The following is a 7,966-nucleotide window of genomic DNA, read 5'->3' as shown; positions in this document are numbered from 1 at the left end:
ATATATATATATATATATATATATATATATATATATATATATATATATATATATATATATACACATATAAATACACACATGCACATATACATACCTATATCATCATCATCATCATCTAAAGTCCGTCTTCCATGTGGGCATGGGTTGGACAGTTTGACAGGAGCTGACCAAGCAGAATCCTGCACCATACTTCTGCATCTGTTTTGGCATAGTTTTTACAGCTGGATGTCCTTCCAAATGTCAGCCATGTTACAGTGTGGACTGGATGCTTTTTTACATGGCGCCAGCACTAGCAAGGTCACCAAGTAACTTTGCAGGACAAGGGACCTTTGAGAGTGAGGGGGAAGGGCATTGAGAGAGTTGATCTTGTGTCAGATAATAAAGTGTTAAAGTGTGACAGAGATAGACAGACAGACAGACAGAAACAGGTATCTTGTTGTGAAGGAGGTACATGGTTACCCAGTCAGAGAGAGAGAGTTAACAAGAAAGAGGGCAGTAACAGGTGTGTTGGTGTCAAGGGGATTGAAGGTTACCTATCTAGTGTAAATATAGTCAGGGTGCATGTTGTTTAACTCACTTGTTACTACTTATCTTTCAAAACACACAGCTTGTGAGTGGTTTGCTAGAAAGAAACTGAAAAAAGCCAATCCTATACATATGTGTGTTGTTGTGTGTGTGTGTGTGTGTGTATGTGTTTGTGTTTATATTTGTTACTCTACCATTGCTTGACAACAGATGTTGATGTGTTTGTATCCTGTAACTCAGAGGTTTGGTAATAGGGTCGATTCATTCAACTAAAAATTCAAGGCAGTACTCCAGTATGGCTGCAGCCTCATGTCAGACAAGTAAAATAAAAAAATATATGAGAATTCTTCCAAACAGACATGGCAAAGATTCGCCACTTGCATAAAACAGAACAGGATTAAAACCTCTGATATACAGGAATAAATACTTAGAGAAACACATAACGTATCCAAAAAGATCTGAAGACTCAAACATTTCAACAGACCATATGAAATAAAACATTATGATTTAAGAACAAAAAGCTTTGGAATATCTACAGAAAGATTCATCTGTTGTCATTAAAGAAGTCAAAAGAGAAGCCATTACAATAATGGACAAAACCTATTACAGGGAAATGGTTTAGAACAACTGAATGACCACATTTTCTTCAAAAAATTTGCAACTAATGTAGATAAATAAGCAATGAATAAAATTGAAAAAATTAATGGCCAAATTAAAAAATGACTTGCTAAAAAGTGTTGAATTACGTCACTAATTTTGAGGTAAAAACAAGCAATTTTTATGGACGTTCAAAAATCTATAACTGTAAAGAAATCAATAACAGCTTAACAGAATCTCCTTACACCATATGTAAAGATTCCCAAACCAGCTGGTCTAAAATTACGTCCAATTGTTGCAGAACCAGCAGAAACCTTTGTGCAAATTGGGTTCTAGTTTCATCAGAGATGACATAAACTTCCTAAACCTTATTCCATAAAGATTAGATAATTAGAAGATCATAGGTAGCTTTGATATAACTAGTCTGTGTAAAAATATCCCCCATGAATTAGGATAAGGAGCAGTAGATAGACAAATACTCAGAACGAATTCAGGAGAAATTTCCACAAGAATATATGCTTGAAGCACTGCAGTTAGTACTGGAAAACAACAATCACTTTGACAATTAATATTACCTACAAATACAAAGTACTGCAATGGGGATAGAAGTTGCACCTACGTTTGTAACTCTAGTAATGGAATACTTGGAAGAAAAAATCTATATCCTGCTAGAATTGCTTTTCATTGTCATTTCCAAACCTATTTGATAGAAAACTGTAAAAGGATTCTTCAATGACTGCTTCATATTTTGGAATGAAATTAAGGAAGGTGAACCTTCTACGCTTCTTTAACTTAATAAACAGCATTTATAAATCGATCCAGTTCACTATGGAAATGAATGAAAGAATGAAAGGGAATTCCCTTTTTCTGAAACATTGTAATGATTAAAGAAAATGTGATAATTACAATTGATCTCTATGAAAAGAACACAGACATACACCAGTATTTAGATTTTAGATTTTTCCACCCTTCCCATACAAAAAGGAACATAGCATTCAATATGGCAAGACATATATGCTCAAAAGTTCAAATACCAATAGATGAGATAAAAACGATTGGTAGAATTAAATACACATAGTGAAAAGAAATGCCGATCTCTGCTTTATGGAGAAACATTTACACTGAACATGAATGCAAAAATACAAATAAAAATATTCCATTTGCTGTCACTCATAATCGTAGGAATTATAACATTCTATAATCAGACAAATAATATCCACATCAATCATCAAATTTCCAGCAAATAATGAAAAAAATCACTAATCATCGACAGCCGAAGACAACCACCAAATCTCGAGAAACTCTTAAAAAGGGCATGATTCATATCAGAAATAAATAACACAGGGAACAAACTGCACAGAGTTTCGTTGTGGGACATGTGAAATAATTGGAGTAATTGGACAAAGAAGAACCAGGAGATTCAAGGATAGGAAGGACCTGAAAGTGAATGCAAACATGAATTGCAGGAAAAAAAAGTACTGCATCATTTGTCAACACTGCAATATAAATTACATTGGAGGAGCAGGAACAAAACTAACCAATTGTGTAAATGTGCATAAATGGCAAATTCTTTTCTACTCTAGGCACAAGGCCCGAAATCTATGGGGAGGGGATCAGTCGATTAGATTGACCCCAGTACGTAACTGGTACTTAATTTATCAACCCCGAAAGGATGAAAGGCAAAGTCGACCTCGGCGGAATTTGAACTCAGAGCGTAAAAACAGAAGAAATGCTGCTAAGCATTTCACCTGGCGTGCTAACGTTTCTGTCAGCTCACCACCTTGCATAAATGGCAAATTAAAAATTCATTGCTTAGATATGTTCCATGTAGTAGATATGTAGACAGCTGAACAAATAGAAAATTTAAAATATTACCCTTTTACAAAATAAAAGATGAAAATGATCAACTACTTATTACTTTATAAGAATTACAAATATGAGACTAAACAGGAAATAACCAACATTTCTTCTGTTAACCCAGAACGTGTTTGAAAAGTTAAATAATGAAAATGCTTAAATGCAAAATACACAATAGACACAAGATAGACATTAAATGCACATTTCTGCTACAAAGACTAGTGACATTTTGTCAAATAAAAATTTTTTGATAATTTATAACTTTTTTAAAAAACATTGTTTTAATTATACCACAATGTTCATCTAGCAAGTTCATTCACAAGGCATTAGTTGGTTTTGAGCTATAGTAGATGACACCCAAGGGCCATGTAGTTGGATTGAATCCAAAACCATTCATTTCCATAGCAAATTTATGAATGCTCTTTATTAAATTTAAGGAATCTTGCAAAGTCCACCTTCATTAATTTCATTCCAAAATATGAAGCAGTCATCCAAGAATCTTTTACAGTTTCCTATGAAATAGGTTTGGAAATGATGATCAAAAATTGCACAGCAACCTTCTTAACAACACAACCTGAAAAATATAGATTTTCCTAGATCCAGGCCAACCCTGACTGAACAGAACTATGGTAGAAATATCCCAGCTATAACCATCCCTTTTACTTGTATGTCCAAAATTACATCATCCACTATGTTCTATTTTGTTTGATATGATAGGCTTCAGTTTAAAGGATTGTGGTTGATATTTATAGCCAGTTAACTGACTACAAAGAGATACCCACATCATCTCACAAATGGTGATTGTAATTTCTACGGTAGTGCACATGTATGGCCCTGACTAACTGGTTGGAAACAGTAAAAGCATAAATAAGACTATCACACAGAAAATGTAATGTTTGAAATGCTTTTGATAAGAATATTTCTCCTGGTATACATAAAGGGAAACACTGAAAAGACAAACAACAGAAATGTTATTTATTTACAAAAGGGTAGTATTCAGAATGCAAACAACTAACTTATATGTGTTATATTATGTTAGGTTTATTATATACCCAGAAAAAGTAGCGCATTCCATACATACATACATAAATATATATATATATATGTATGTTTATGTGTATGTATATATATATGATAACCAACTAAAGTCTTTGGTTTATAATTCAGGTTTGACTTGTGGTTATAGTTTTAGGTTCTGGTTATGGTTTGTAATTCTGCCAAGCGTAACCTAGCATTTATTTCCTCTGGGATGGATACAATATGTATTAGTAACATATATGAGGATAAATTAAATAACTGGAGTTGGTTATTTTGTTGGGATTGAATATATTTTCTCTTTTGTTTCTCAACAACCCCAACAAAAACATTAAAAGAAAATAATATATATATATGTATATACTATTTTATATATGTATATGTAATTGTGTGTGAATGAGTGTGTGTATGTGTGTGTGTACATACAAGCATACGTACAAATATGTATAGATATATGCATGTATTTATATATACCCAAACACTCCTAACATTGAATCATAAGTGAATTTCTGTGCAGAATAAGCTCCACTGTATTGTGAATTTTTTTTTTCTCACACAAAAACGAGGAGACATTAAAAGCAGAAATACTGAAAAGGTTATTTTATTATTATACCTTCTGTCTAGCATTTTGTTTCCAAATACAGCCTTTTATCTCTCTTGAGTACTTCATCAAACAAATTGAAATACATGTAAAAAAAATAAAATAATAATGATGATGATAATAATAATAATAATAATAATAAAAATAATAATAATAATAATGATAATAATAATAATAATAATAATAGTGATAACAAAAACACAAATACAACACAAAAAAAGCATGGAAGAGATATCATATCAGTTTAGGAATGGATTGTAATTAAATTCAAATACTCTTTGTACGTATGTAGTCATTCATGTATGGTATGTATGTAAGATATATGCATGCATGTGTGTCAGTGTGTGTAAAAATGTATGTATGTAGTGTGTGTGGACGATTGTACATATATATATATGTGTGTGTGTGTGTGTGTGTGTGCGTGTGTGTATGTGTGTGTGTGTGTGTGTGTGTGTGTGTATGTATGTATTTATGTATATATATATGCATTTATGTACATATGTCTGAATGCATGTCTATATATATATATATAACAGATCAAAGTACATGTTTACATATATACATGTATAATATGTACATCAAGATTTTTGTCATGTTTTTCCTTGATTCCTCTTCCAGCTGTTAGATTGTATTCTACTTTTATCTATATATATACTCCCAAATATATATACATATAAGGAAGTCTATAAATACTTTATATGCTCTAGACACACACATATATGTTTGTGTGTGTGTGTGTGTAAGTATGTATGCATATATGTATAGATATATGTATCTATATACATGTGTATATATATATATATATATATATATGCATATATATATGGATACATACATACATACACACACACACACACACATATATATATATATATATATATATATATATATATATATATATATACATATATATATACATATATATATACGCACGCACACACACACATGCATATATATATATATGTATATACACACACACACATGTATATATATACATATACACAAATATGCATGCGTGTGTGTGTGTACGAGTGTGTCTATGTGTGTGTGTGCATCCAAGCATGTGCATGTGTGTATCTGAGTGAACATGCATGAAAGTGTGTTCTATAATATATATGTTATGCATTCAGACATTTAGTTTCAAGTTTGGTAATAATAGCATTTTTAACAAATTAAAAAGAAATAAATACTTCTACGATGGTTGTTTAATGTTTTATCTGACAAAAGAACATTGCAGCGATATCAGAAATCAATGCATCACATTGGGTTAACATTTGGCTTTTATCTTTCTACATACAGAAGTCTTTATTATCAATTTTGTTTTTATCCTTTATTTTTAACATTATTCTTTTTATATCCAATATTCTTGAAGTTTAAAATTATTGGTAGTTGCTGCTGTTATTACTTGTCTTGGCAATAACTGTTGCAATTTAGGTCAGAGAGACCTTCATTCGTTAGATAGCTATGTGGTTAGCTAGTTACTATTTCTATTAAGGGTTTATTTGTTTGTTTGTTTATTTATACATTTATCTATTTATTTATTGTGTTCATGGCTGTTCAATGCATTGCATTAATTGTTTTTGTATTTCTCTGTTTATCTGTTTCACACATTGGCATGCCGCCATGTTGAGGCAGTGCACCTTCGATTGTATAGTCTATTAAATTGAACCCCTGCGTGTAATCTTCAGTCTGGTATTTGTTTTGGTGTATGAGACAGATTCGTTTTACCAAACTGATAAGAGGTGTAAAGAAAGTAAACAAAACAACACCAGTTGTTAAATAATAGGTCACAAAAACCAACGCACAGAAACACACACATACTTAAATATATGTGTGTGTGTGTGTAAGGTCAAGTGGAATGTAAAGTTAGGGTATTTCCAGGTAAGCACTCAACCTGAATACTGGGCTATCAACACAATTGGGTTCCGAGTCAAAGCTGGAATTCTTCAGGTGCAGAAAATCCAAGTTTCACAACGATTATATTATAAAACGGGTTTGGCGAAGAGTGAATAATCCAATGTAAAGAAGAAGACAAAGAAGATAAAGATGTGCTTTAAAGAATTTCCGTGAAGGCACATGGCTCAGTGGTTACAGTGTTGAACTTATGACCATGAGGTTGTGATTTCAAATCCCAGACCAGACTGCGTGTTGTGTTCTTGAGCAAGACACTTTATTTCACGTTGCTCCAGTTCTCTCAGCAGTAGAAATGAGTTATGACGTCACTGGTGCCAAGCTGTATCGGCCCTTGCTTTTCCCTTAGATAACATCGGTGGCATGGAGAGGGGAGGCTGGTATGCATGGGTGACTGCTGGTCTTCCATAAACAACCTTGCATGGACTTGTGCCTCGGACATACTTAAATTGTTGAAAAAATCGATAATACGGCCCCTGGAAGGGACCTTTATATCTACCTTATATAACTGTTTTTTTTAAACACCCAAGGTAAATAACCCATAGCATATGTACAATATTTTTTTAACACTCAAGGGAAATAACCCATTTCATTGTTTATGTCCGGTTAGTTTGAATATTGACATTTTGTGTGTCCTGTTTGTAATTTTTGCAGACAATATCACTTTTATACTTTGACATGTGAGTAGAACTCATGTCTGGAAACCTCGTGACATACTTAGATTGTTGAAAAAATCGATAATAGGGTCTTCCAATGGATCCTTCTATCTACTACATATTACTAATATTTTATTTAAACAAACCAAGGGAAATAACCCATACCACCAACAGATTTTAGCGAAGCGATAAATATTTGATTCTCACAATCACCCGACCTAATTCTGCATTCCACTACTCACAGCTTTGAACTGCTAATCATTATTATTGCACTCCCTTAATTTGAATCTTAAACCCTAAAAACTTCATTCATACATTTCTATACATACATACTTTTTGAATGCCCATTACTCCGATAATTCTGCATTTTTACATTTGCAATTTTTCCATGACAGTAGATAGATTTTTTATTCCACAACGTATTTGTAGTGGCTTCATGGAGGCTTAGCATGGATTCGATCCTCAATTGCCGAATTTCACTTAACACTTCAACAGCACTTTTCTCACAGTAAAACAATAGTTTTTTCTGTGAATGACAGCAGTTATACATTTCCCACATGCCTTCACTAAGCAGAATAATGTTTCTGCCTCTCGCCAACCTCCAACAATATGTCTTGCCAGCCTCCAACAATCCCTCCCTCCTCCAGCTGACAGTTTTTTGTACTTTCTCATGACAGAAAATACACCTTTTGTGACATATAAGAAATTACTTTCTTGTATCAGAGTAATAAGGGGTTTCAATAGAACGTCTTTTCCCCCGGGAAGTATCAGGTACACCATCTAG

Source organism: Octopus bimaculoides, chromosome 4 (genome assembly GCF_001194135.2).
Source record: "Octopus bimaculoides isolate UCB-OBI-ISO-001 chromosome 4, ASM119413v2, whole genome shotgun sequence".
NCBI lineage: Eukaryota > Metazoa > Mollusca > Cephalopoda > Octopoda > Octopodidae > Octopus > Octopus bimaculoides.
This window is presented reverse-complemented; position numbering follows the sequence as displayed.